General features: G+C 36.5%; 1 non-coding gene across 1 annotated transcript; it reads right to left on the bottom strand.

Annotated features, from left to right (window-relative positions):
- Positions 1-10966: 10966 nt before the first annotated feature.
- LOC123326901 lies at positions 10967-11102 on the bottom strand. The gene has a single exon (XR_006541384.1). It is a non-coding gene; the product is annotated as a U4 spliceosomal RNA (small nuclear RNA).
- Positions 11103-12976: the final 1874 nt, after the last annotated feature.

Here is a 12976-nt window from a genome sequence, read left to right as displayed (position 1 = left end):
AAATGGATTTCACAGATATATTCAGAACATTCCATCCCAAAGCAACAGAATACACATTCTTCTCTAGTGCCCATGGAACATTCTCCAGAATAGATCACATCCTAGGTCACAAATCAGGTCTCAACTGGCACCAAAAGATTGGGATCATTCCCTGCATATTTTTGGACCACGATGCTTTGAAACTAGAACTCAATCACAAGAGGAAAGTTGGAAAGAACTCAAATACATGGAGGCTAAAGAGCATCCTACTAAAGAATGAATGGGTCAACCAGGAAATTAAAGAAGAATTAAAAAATTTCATGGAAACAAATGAAAATGAAAACACAACTGTTCAAAATCTTTGGGATGCAGCAAGGGCAGTCCTAAGAGGAAAGTATATAGCAATACAAGCCTTTCTCAAGAAACAAGAAAGGTCTCAAATACACAACACCTAAAGGAGCTGGAGAAAGAACAGCAAATAAAGCCTAAACCCAGCAGGAGAAGAGAAATAATAAAGATCAGAGCAGAAATCAATGAAATAGAAACCAAAAGAACAGTAGAACAGATCAACGAAACTTTGAGCGAATTAACAAGATTGATAAACCCCTGGCCAGACTTATCAAAAAGAAAAGAGAAATGACCCAAATAAGTAAAATCATGAAAGAAAGAGGAGAGATCATGACCAACACCAAAGAAATACAATTATAGAACATATTATGAGCAATTATATGACATCAAATTAGATAATCTGGAAGAAATGGATGCATTCCTAGAGATGTATAAATGACCAAAACTGAACCAGAGAGAAATAGAAAACCTGAACAGACCTATAACCAGTAAGGAAATTGAACCAGTCATCAAAAATCTCCCAAAAAACAAGAGCCCAGGGCCAGATGGCTTCCCAGGGGAATTCTACCAAACATTTCAAGAAGAATTAATACCTATTCTTCTGAAACTGTTCCAAAATAGAAATGGAAGGAAAACTTCCAAACTCATTTTATGAAGTCAGCATTACCTTGATCCCAAAATCAGACAAAGACCCCATCAAGAAGGAGAATTACAGACCAATATCATTGATGAACATGGATGCAAAAATTCTCACCAAAATACTAGCCAATAGGATCCAACAGTACATTAAAAGGATTATTCACCATGACCAAGTGGGATTTATTCCTGGGCTACAAGGTTGGTTCAACATCTGCAAATCAATCAATGTGATACAATACAGTAATCAAAGAAAGAACAAGAACCATATGATCCTCTCAATAGATGCAGAAAAAGCATCTGACAAAGTACACCATCCTTTCTTGATTAAAACTCTTCACAGTGTAGGGATAGAGGGTACATACCTCAATATCATAAAAGCCATCTATGAAAAACCCACAGTGAATATCATTCTCAATGGGGAAAAACTGAGAGCTTTCCCTCTAAGGTCAGGAACAGGGCAGAGATGTCCACTATCACCACTGCTATTCAACATAGTACTAGAAGTCCTAGCCACAGCAATCAGACAACAAAAAGAAATAAAAGGCATCCAAATTGGCAATGAAGAAGTCAAACTCTCACTCTTTGCAGATGATATGATCCTTTATGTGGAAAACCCAAAAGACTCCACCCCAAAACTGCCAGAACTCATACAGGAATTCAGTAAAGTGGCAGGATATAAAATCAATGTACAGAAATCAGTAGCATTTCTATACACCAACAACAAGACAGAAGGAAGAGAAATTAAGGAGTTGATCCCATTTACAACTGCACCCAAAACCATAAGATACCTAGGAATAAATCTAACCAAAGAGGCAAAGGATCTGTACTCAGAAAACTATAAAATACTCATGAAAGAAATTGAGGAAGACACAAAGAAATGGAAAAACGTTCCATGCTCATGGATTGGAAGAACAAATATTGTGAAGATGTCAATGCTACCTAGAGCAATCTACATATTCAGTGCAATCCCCATCAAAATACCATCCACTTTTTTCAAAGAAATGGAACAAATAATCCTAAAATTTGTATGGAACCAGAAAAGACCCTGAATAGCCAGAGGAATGTTGAAAAAGAAAAGCAAAGCTGGAGGCATCACAATTCTGGACTTCCAGCTCTATTACAAAGCTGTCATCATCAGGACAGTATGGTACTGGCACAAAAACAGACACCTACATCAATGGAACAGAATAGAGAGCTCAGAAATAGACCCTCAACTCTATGGTCAACTAATCTTTGACAAAGCAGGAAAGAATGTCCAATGGAAAAAAGACAGTCTCTTCAACAAATGGTGTTGGGAAAATTGGACAGCCACATGAGGAAGAATGAAACTGTACCATTTCCATACACCACACACAAAAATACACTCCAAATGGATGAAAGACCTAAATGTGAGACAGGAGTCCATCAAAATCCTAGAGGAGAACACAGGCAGCAACCTCTTCGACCTCAGCCACAGTAAATTCTTCCTAGAAACATCGTCAAAGGCAAGGGAAGCAAGGGCAAAAATGAACTATTGGATATTCATCAAGATAAAAAGCTTTTGCACAGCAAAAGAAACAGTCAACAAAAGCAAAAGACAACCAACAGAATGGGAGAAGATATTTGCAAATGACATATCAGATAAAGGGCTAGTATCCAAAATCTATAAAGAACTTATCAAACTCAACACCCGAAGAATAACCCAATCAAGAAATGGGCAGAAGACATGAACAGACATTTTTCCAAAGAAGACATCCAAATGGCCAACAGACACATGAAAAAGTGTTCAACATTACTCGGCATCAGGGAAATCCAAATCAAAACCTCAGTGAGATACCACCTCACACCAGTCAGAATGGCTAAAATTAACAAGTCAGGAAATGACAGATGTTGGCGAGGATGCAGAGAAAGGGGAACCCTCCTACACTGTTGGTGGGGATGCAAGCTGCTACAGGCACTCTGGAAAACAGTATGGAGGTTCCTCAAAAAGTTGAAAATAGAGCTACCCTATGACTCAGCAATTGCACTACTGGGTATTTACCCCAAAGATACATATGTAGTGATCTGAAGGGGTATGAGCACCCCAATGTTTATAGCAGCAATGTCCACAATAGCTAAACTATGGAAAAAGCCAAGATGTCCAACGACAGATGAATGGATAAAGAAGATGTGGTGTGTGTGTGTGTGTGTGTGTGTGTGTGTATTCCACACAATGGAATATTATGCAGCCACCAAAAAAAATGAAATCTTGCCATTTGCAATGATGTGGATGGAACTAGAAAGTATTATGCTAAGCGAAATAAGTCAGTTAGAGAAAGACAAGTATCATATGATCTCACTGATATGAGGAATTCTTAATTTCAGGAAACAAACTGAGAATTGTTAGAGTGGTGGGGGATGGGAGGGATGGGGTGGCTGGGTGATGGACATTGGGGAGGGTGTATGCTATGGTGAGCACTGTGAATTGTGTAAGACTGTTGAATAACAGACCTGTACCTCTGAAACAAATAATACTTCATATGTTAAAAAAAAAAAAAAGAAGAAGAAGAAGATAGTAGGAAGGGAAAAATGAAGGGAGGGTGGGAAATTGGAGGGGAAGAGGAACCATGAGAGACTATGGACTCTGAGAAACAAACTGAGGGTTTTAGAGGGGAGGGACATGGGGGGATGGGTTAGCCCAGTGATGGGTATTAAGGAGGGCACGTATTGAATGTAGCACTGGGTGTTATATGCAAACAATGAATCATGGAACACTGCATCAAAAATTAATGATGTAATGTATGTTGACTAACATAACATAATAAAATAAAATTTAAAAAAATAGATACCAAAAAAATTAAAAAATAAAATTAAAATGTTTCCAACAGTAAATATATCTTCCCTCAAGAATTTTACAAATGATTTCAGAGAATATAAAAATAAATTCACCTACAATGAAATAATGAGGAATACTTAGAAGTGGGGATTCATAGAATTATAGGATGGGGAATAACCCTTCAGGTAGTTCCTGAGGGAGAAGTTCTCAAATTTGGCTACACAACAGAATTGCCTGTATTTAAACAATATATATCCTATTATCTCCCTGGGGTCCCATGTGCAGGTTTTTAAAAATAGCATCCAAGTAATTTAAAGTGTCACCAAGATTGAGAACCTCTGTCCTAAAAAGAGGGGCTATTTTTTAGTGTTTTCATAGGGAATTTCTTCCGAGCATTTCTGGGGTAACTTATATGTTTCTTTGGAATCAGGAGAAAAATCAGTTGAGAAATGGAGAAAACAGAAAAAATTAGGATAATTGTCTTGAAAGAATCAAAATGTAACAATCGGTGTAGAAACACAACTGGTTCAAAAGAATCTACTAATCAAGTGGAAAGCGGGAGCAGGAAACAGTGACAGGAGACTCAAAAGTTGAGGTTGACATTTTTGAGAACCCAAAAGGAACAGGAGGAGAGAAGTTCCTGATCTACTCCAGCAGTATTGTTCATGGCTATCACCATGTTATAAGTATATTTTCATAGCTCTGTTAACGACTAACAGTGAGTCATGCTTGCAAATAAAGTAAATATTAAGAAATTTATGTGCATAGTATAATTTAAATCCTATGAGTGATCTCCTAAGGAATAGCAAGTTGAGGAAGTAAAATAAATCCTTATGTTGGCAACTCTGGCACATGATGCTATGTAGTGAGTGATAGTCAGTTTGCTAGGATTCAGAATGTTACCTTATTTGGATACAACCCAGCATTCTTCACTGGTGTTTACCCATGTTTGAATATGTATTATAGGCTACAGTGCTTTGCAAATGCTACTAAATTTAAACTTATTTCATTTGTATTTGTAATAATTTATTTATATATCCATAAAGACAATGAAGAATGTTGGAAATATTTTAAGGATCATTTATGATTTGTAGAATTCCCAAGAATTCCAATTGTTCATTGGCAAACCCCAAAGATTAATATCTGTCAGGAATTTAGAAACATCACACCTTTCCTTTATACTAAAAGTCATTGTAATACCAATTGTGGGTGAGTGTTTCAAAAAATCAAAAGTCTTCACACTTCTTTCAAGTGAGAAGGACTTGCTGATGAATGAGGGCAGTGGGTTTTGGGAAGAGGTGTGTGTGTGTGTGTTGTGGGGGTGGGGGTTGTGCCGACAGAGCGCTGGCATTGGACCAAGGAGGAAACAGCTGCACAACTGTCAGGAAAAGGTCTACATGGGTGCAATCCCTAAAGAAGAAACTGAGGTAGGAAAACACAAATCCGTCCTCCTGAATTCACAGAACTGAAAGAAAATATGTACCAGCCATTAGCTCCTGGTGCTTCATTTAGTCAGCTTTTCTTTTTCCCACCATTTCTACAGCAAAGTAATCTCCAGTTCAAACCCCGCAAGAGTGCCCTAACAAGAGTCCCTTTATCTGTTAAGAAAGAGGTGGCCATACTTATAGCAGAGAAATATCCATCTGTTCTTCAATGATGCTCCCTCTTCTCTATTGAGTTTGTAATTAACTTTTAATCAAAATTTTAATGAAATCTGAGATAGAGAATAAGAGTAGAGGTAATTAATATTTCATATTAAAAACATTAGTACAGAAAAGAAGTTGGTGAGTCTTATTTTCCTTTCTCAAGTACTGGCAATCATATAAACTACTGTGTTTATCTTGTCACCTGTCCATCAAGAATCTGAATGCTAAATACTGCAATTAGTCACAGTAAACAACGTTAGACATTTGTTTAGTGTAATTGATTTACCCTTCTTTTATTATTCATATTTTGATAGTTCTGCTTCGTTTATCATAGTTCTGTGCTTTATGATAAACCGCCTCAGTGGAGTACTAAGGAGTAGATGAGAACACACATTTGTTGAAAACGAAATATTCCATACTTTACTTAATACAACAACCCTATGAGGTTTGTATTATTATTCCCATTTTATGGATGAGAAAACAGATTCAGATGGACTTAATGACTTTGAAAAGCAAATAAAGCTAATTATCTGTAAATCCAGAGCTGGAATTTAAACCTAGATGTTTCTTACTGCAAAGCCCATATTCTTTCCATGGTACCACAACACCATTTTCCTACAGTTACTATCAGAGAATTAATGAAGGATATTTTACCTGTTTGTGATTATGGTATTACTAGAGTAGACAAATGCGCTCACATGCACTCTGTCTCTCTCTCTTTCTCTCTCTCTTTCTCTGTCTCTCTCTCCCTCCCACACACCCTCCCACACTGTCATATGCACACACCAAAAAATACATGAGTAAAAACAAAGTACAGGAAAAACAAAACATTCACATAACTGGTTCTGAGCCCCTGCTTGACATGTGCTATAATGACATTTTTGTTCATTCTCAAATCAACCTAGGAAAAGATAAATGGACATTAGGCCCAGGGGACCATGCAAAGCAAGAAAGAGGGTGAGGGTCCCCCAATTTATGCCTTCTGAAATCAGAGATGGAGGACTAGGGTGTGAGGTAATATCAGAGGTTTCCCAAAAATTTTGGCATATGTTAATACTGAAATCTTTTTGAATTTTCTCTACCAATGCTGTGGATCTACCCAAAAGGTGCAAAAATTGGAAAATTTACTTCTCTATTGCTATCCTGCCAAAATTGAACGTGATTATTAAACTTTGTGAGAGGGCAATTAGAATGGGTGAATGTACAAAATTAAACTGTTAGTAAATAAGCCCTAAATGTAAGTTGGTAAGGGACAATGAAATATAAATTTGCTGCAAATGAAACTTCTCCAGGTTATGACTATTATAGTCTCTTTCTAGGGACTGAAGAGGAAAACACATTCATATAGGTTCAATTATCCTTCACATTACTAGAAAAATACTGTAAGGTAGGTACTACAGCAACTTGCTATGATAATGATACAATCAAAGCAAATGCTATTAAACAAAATGAAACATTATAAACTTGTAATTAGAGAAGCACATTTTAAATAATCCATAAAAGTTTTTAAAATGATAAAACTATTCTTATAGGACTTACAGCTCCATTTGTTCCTTTACCCCCTCTCCCCCCCCAAGCTGGCAAATTCATCTAGCTACTTATTTATTTATCAAAGTGTTTTAGTCAAGGGATCTACTCCATTGTCACCTTTCATTAAAGGTGGTCTTGAGCCGAGCACAACAGAAGGAGGTCGTCATTGTGCTGCAGAGCTCCCCTGCAATTAGACACTCACTAAAATGAAATGATTCTGTCACTGATTCAATTGATTTTTACAGTTAAATAGACTCTACTTAAACTAGTCAAACTGATGGGCCCATGTTCTTCTGCCTTATTCAGCATTAGTAAGTCTGTGTTTGCATTCCAGATTTTTCATCTAGCTGCTTTTAAACATTTTTTTTTAATTTCTGATTAGTTTTTTCTATATCCAGAGCAATTATATATTTTCAAAGTACTCTATAAAGAAGGCTCAACCATTTTTTACTGGCTCCTCTGAAAGTGGGTCAACACTACCCTTTTATTTCCAAGTGGAAAAGAGAGCACATGAAGTTTAAGTGAATTGAACAAGGTCCAATCGTAAGAATAATTTATGAGTGGATGTTTTTAAATTCCTGGGTGTTCTCAAACAGTTTAAAAGAAAGCCATGTGTGAAATGAAGCTATTTGATTATTCCTTTAATGAGTATGGTTAGCATGATGTCTCAGAACCAAGAAGTTGAAGATGGTCAGATATATGAAAATGTGAAAAATTATAGGATTAACAATCAAATCAACTTTCAGCAACTACAAAGACCAAAACCAAAATGCAGTTCCTACCACACAGCCATGGTTTGATTTAGGAGCCACATACTCACATGGCTGCCATGTATGTATTTACTCATTAGAAAGTTTTGTAAGTCAATGCATAGAACACATTACATATAACTTACATCAATCTATTGATATTGTCAGCTTTGGCACATAGAACCCAGGATTATTTTTTGAAATTATTTTTATTGCCAGGAATCATTAATAAAATAGTATACAGTAAAGGACCTCACAGAAGCAGTGGCTCACCCATCTAAATATGGACTCCATATTTCAGGACAATCTTCATTATACATCTCAGAGAAGTCTTGTTGAGGATATCCTGTAAGTCAAACCAGCCCCAATTCTTCTGTAAGCAATTAAAGGCGACAGAAAGCTATTTAAATTATTGAGGAGGAGTTTTGAACTACTCTAATCCAGGCACTGTTCAGCAATTCTTTAGCTCAAGTTAAAACAAGCATAGAAATTGGAAAGACAAGGAAAAAACAAATGAAGGTCACATAAGAAAAAACAATTACAAGTTTTTTAGATCATTCATTCATCTATTTTGTAGTAAGCACAGACTAGGTGCCAGAGATACCATGGAGAGAGACAACAGGTTGGTCTTGCCTTGCTGGGGTTTACCATTGAATGTCAGAGAAATATTCCTTAATTCCATTTAATTGTTTTTGAAATTAGGAATAGACAACAATATGTAACAAAGGCAAAATTTCACTTGTGAGTCATCAGGTGCTGAGGCTCTGAATCCAGTCAGTATGACCTCTGGCAAGTTACTTAACTTCTATATGCCCAGGGTCCTCACAGTAAAATGGGAGAAATAATTGCACCTATCTTAAAGGATTATTGTGAGATTAAATGAGTTAATCAATGTAAAACACACACACACACACACACACAAAACACAATGTAGAACAATGTGTGGCATATAGTAGGACTAAATAAATGTTAGCAATTTGCTATTATGAGAGTTATTATGATTTTTACTACAATTTTTCTAACTTGTATCCTTAAGTGGTTAGAGCAAATCTCATAAGAGATAGTAAACAACCTCAATGTTCTAAAGCCCTGGTAAGTAAAGAGAGAGCTCATCAACAGAAACCCTAAATCAGGGCTCTTATCGTGTACAGGGTAAGTTTTACCCACTATAGGATTGCACAAGTCTGCTCTGGATAACTGGTGGCACTTAACAGTCAAGAGTTATTTGCGTAGGGGACTGAGAAGCACTTTTGGGGGCAGAAAGTAACTGATCCTTGGAAAAGAGAGAGCGGGGCCCACAAACTCAGTGCAAGGCTACTGGGCCAAGAAAAGGATAGGGAGGTGATGCCGCACACTGCAATTATCTTCTCAAATTGCTCTTCAGTCCCATTCTCGGGCTCTTACGCCAATCCTAGAATGAGTTATTCTAAAAGGAGGAGTAAAAAGTAAATCTTATTCCCCCAAGTTGGATCTCCATGAGAAAGTTCAAGGTGTTAGCACCATCGACAACAGCAAATCCCTCTAATACATGATGAGCACCATAGACAATATACAAGTCCTGATGCTGCTCTTGGCTTAAGAGCCCACAGGAGCTCCTCCATGATAAGCCAGAGCTGAACAGGGCACTTACAGCAAGGACCACAGTGTGACCAAGAGTGCTTGTTCCCAGAGGTCACATGAAACATCTTGCTTAAGAAACCAACACATTTGAGTGAAGAATCTAAGCATTTCTAGATTTTCTGCAAAGCAGGCATTAGCTTATCCATACAAATACTGATTTGTGTTATTTGATGCTGTTGGTACCCCTCGATTTGCTTGGTTTAGGGTATTCTAACTCTATGGCTCTTTAAAAGCACTTTAGAATTTGTTAATGGGTAGACATTTTAAAAAGTATTAAAGTGTTTCAATTTCCACCGTTACGGAAATAACAATATTTTTCTCACTTATTTTCAATAAGAATAAACCTTACATCCTTTCCTGGGAAGTAAAAAGTGTTTTGTGTCATTTTTACAGAAGATAAAGTTTACCGTCATGTAGTAATTCCCCATCCTGCATCATTTTTGGCATACTGATAATACTACTTTTAACTTGGGTTGTGGTTTAGCAACTATAAGCACAAAAGATATTCCTTTCTAATACTAGTCTCCAGGGTAATATAAATTAATCCAGGATATAGACTCCATCCTTGAGCAAGAGATCACTAATTCTAGGCTAGGGAAGTTTGAAAGTTAAAATTAGATACCCTCAGTTCAGTGCCTAGGTTTTGGTCTCCTGCTAAACTGAATGATTTTTAAGTCAGTGAATTTTTAACAAACACAGTGAAACAATTTTCCAGTGAGCAATGTCCTTCAAAAAAGTTCATATATTTGAGAACTAACTACTTATTCTGATGAAGGTTGTTACTTAAACCTTGATTAGAATTAATTTTGGGAATTTTTTTTCAGAGCTATTTTACAAACTATACAAAACAGCACACCCATCAATATAAGTTATATGGTTCCATTCTGATCCTCAATCTAACAATTCTGTTTATTCCAGAATCACTTTTGACCTCTTCCAAAACACAGAACCCAGCAAAGTAAGAATAACCTCTGCTGAAGTTTCTTAGGAGGGAATTCCTTCAAGGACATGCAACAACTTTCAAGTTGCAACAAGGTCTTGAGCAGTAATAAAATAGTTACAAATGTTATAATGTCCTGATAAATTTTAAGAGACCAGATTCTCATTTGTACAAGCTTAAAAATATGCATTACAGAATATATGTAATTTACAACTTTCTATCAGAAACATGAGCGTCAGCAAGGCTGCAACAAGAAATTGTATTTTGGAGTTGGTCATTTTGAAAATTATGACCAAACAATTCTAAAAACAGGCAATTACCTTATATTAGCCCTTTGTAAAATGTTTTTTCCTGTGCTTAAATTTTGTAGTTGGGTATTTTCTGGTAAAAGAAAAAGTCAAACTAATGGCATCCCACCAGCTCTACCCTTCTCTCCACAGCCCTCTTCTTGGTTTCAGGTTTGGTATGTTGGATTTTGCTAGGGGTTCTCATGGTGGTCTTTGTATAGATAAAATTGTTATTTCCTGGGTAGCTTGAGTTCATTTTAAGTTTTAAAGTTTTCTTTTACTTCTAAAAATCTTGACACAGAGACACTCAAGTAGACTAAAAATCAAGCTATGAAAGTTATATTTTATCAATATATTAGATGAACTTCTCAATCAGTCTTAATGGGAACATGATTCCCTAAATTGGGATACAGTCACTCAATAAATTCAGAAAGTCATATTTTTGATGAAAGCCACATTTTCTTAGAAGGGAGCCCATTCACAAAGGACTTGAAAAGACATTATTCCAATTAGCAATAATCACGCCTCGGATAAACCTCATTGGCTACGAAACTGTCACTGCACAAAGCTAAGACATTATTCCAAAGAAGATACACAAACGGCCAACAGGTACATGAAAAAGTTGCTCAACATCACTAATCATCAGAGAAAGAAGTGCAAATCAAAACCAAAATGAGATATTACTTCACATCTGTTAGAATGATAATTATCAAATGACAAGAGATAACAAGTGCTGGCAAGATTGTGAAGAAAGGGGAACCCCTGTGCTCTCTTGGCGGAAATGTAAATTGGTGTAGCCACTACGGGAAAGAATATGGAGGTTCCTCAAAAAAAAAAAAAAAATAGAATTACCATATGATCCAGCAACCCCACGTCTAGGTATATAGCCAAGGGAAATGAAATTATTATCTCAAAAAGAAATCTGTACCCCCATGTTCATTGCAGCATTATTCATAATAGCCATGACATGAAAACAATCTAAGTGTACATCAGTGGATGAATTTTATATGTAGATATAGAGATAGATATAATCATATATAATGAAATATTATTCAACAATAAAAAAGAAGAAAATCTTGCCATTTACAACAGCATGGGTGAACTTAGAGAGTATTATGTAAAGTAAGATAAAGACAATTACTATATGATCTCACTTGTATGTGGAACCCAAAACACACACTGAGACTTATAAAATCAAATTCATAGAAACAGAAGTTAGATTTGGTGGTTGCCAGTGGCAGTGGGTTGAGGGTGGGGAAATGGGTGAAGATGGTCAAAGGGTACAAACTTCCAGTTATAAGATGAGTAAGTTCTGGGGATCTAACGTACAGCATGGTGACTATAGTTAAAAATACTGTATTATATACTTAAAAGTTGCTAATAGATCTTAAATAGAACTTTAAAAGTTCTTACCACACAAACAAAATAATGGTAACTATGTGGAGTGATGGATATGTTAACTAACCTTATTGTGGTAAACAGCTCACAATATATATGTATATCATATCATGTTGCACACTTTAAACTTATGCAATGTTATATGTCAGTTATATCTCATGAAAGCTGGAGGAGGAAAGAAAATAAGAAAGGGGAACATTCATATACAATAGGGGAGAAATAATAACTTGAGCATCTGGCAGTCCTTGCATCATACTGTTTGTGATAAAGCTTTATCACAAGTACCAAACTCACCACCATCTGCCCATGAAAGTCAGTGGATTCTGGCTGCACACACAAAAGCAGAGGATGGCCACATCAGGGCTAATCTATTATTGACATATGGAAGATGTATGAATGCAGCCCCCTGATGATCAAGAAGGAAGCAGGAGCTGGAAGACTTCCAAAAGCAAACAGCTTTCCTTTTCTCTGCAGGCATATAAGCAAAATAAATCACTCCTGAGATGGTGATTAATGTTTTATATTTGTCTACTTCTCCTTCCAATAAAATTAACATACATCTAGTTACTTATGAGACTGAGTTCTTACTGCCTTCTCCAAGGCTAGTTTACTATTTATGAGTGTGGTTAGTTGTTGTGCTTTTTACATCTTTTTAATGGCCTTGATAATGGTGAAGACATTAGAAGTTATTGTGTTTCCTCCATTTACTGGTCTTTATCGTAGACTCCCCTGGGGTGGGGTGTGTGGTGATTTGACAAACAGACCCATTCTGGTGCTTCCCATTCTGTTCTCTTCCAATGGCTGGTAGGGGTGTGGTCCTTACTGCTTCTAACAGAGCAGGTCCATGTGAACTGTGCTATTCTCAGCTGACATGTCGATCTGGAGTTGAACTTGTATGAGATCTAGTGTAGAGTCTCAGTGGCTATTCTGCCTCACACCTTTATGTAGCTTCGAACACTCTCATTTCACCTACTTGATACTGGCATTGAATCATAAATCACTTTCACTGAATATTTAATCAGGATTGGATTTTGTTTGCATATTTC

Source organism: Neomonachus schauinslandi, chromosome 1, assembly GCF_002201575.2.
Source record: "Neomonachus schauinslandi chromosome 1, ASM220157v2, whole genome shotgun sequence".
NCBI classification, from domain to species: Eukaryota; Metazoa; Chordata; class Mammalia; order Carnivora; family Phocidae; genus Neomonachus; species Neomonachus schauinslandi.
The sequence above is the reverse complement of the archived record's forward strand: the minus strand, read 5'-3'. Positions and strand labels throughout refer to the sequence as shown.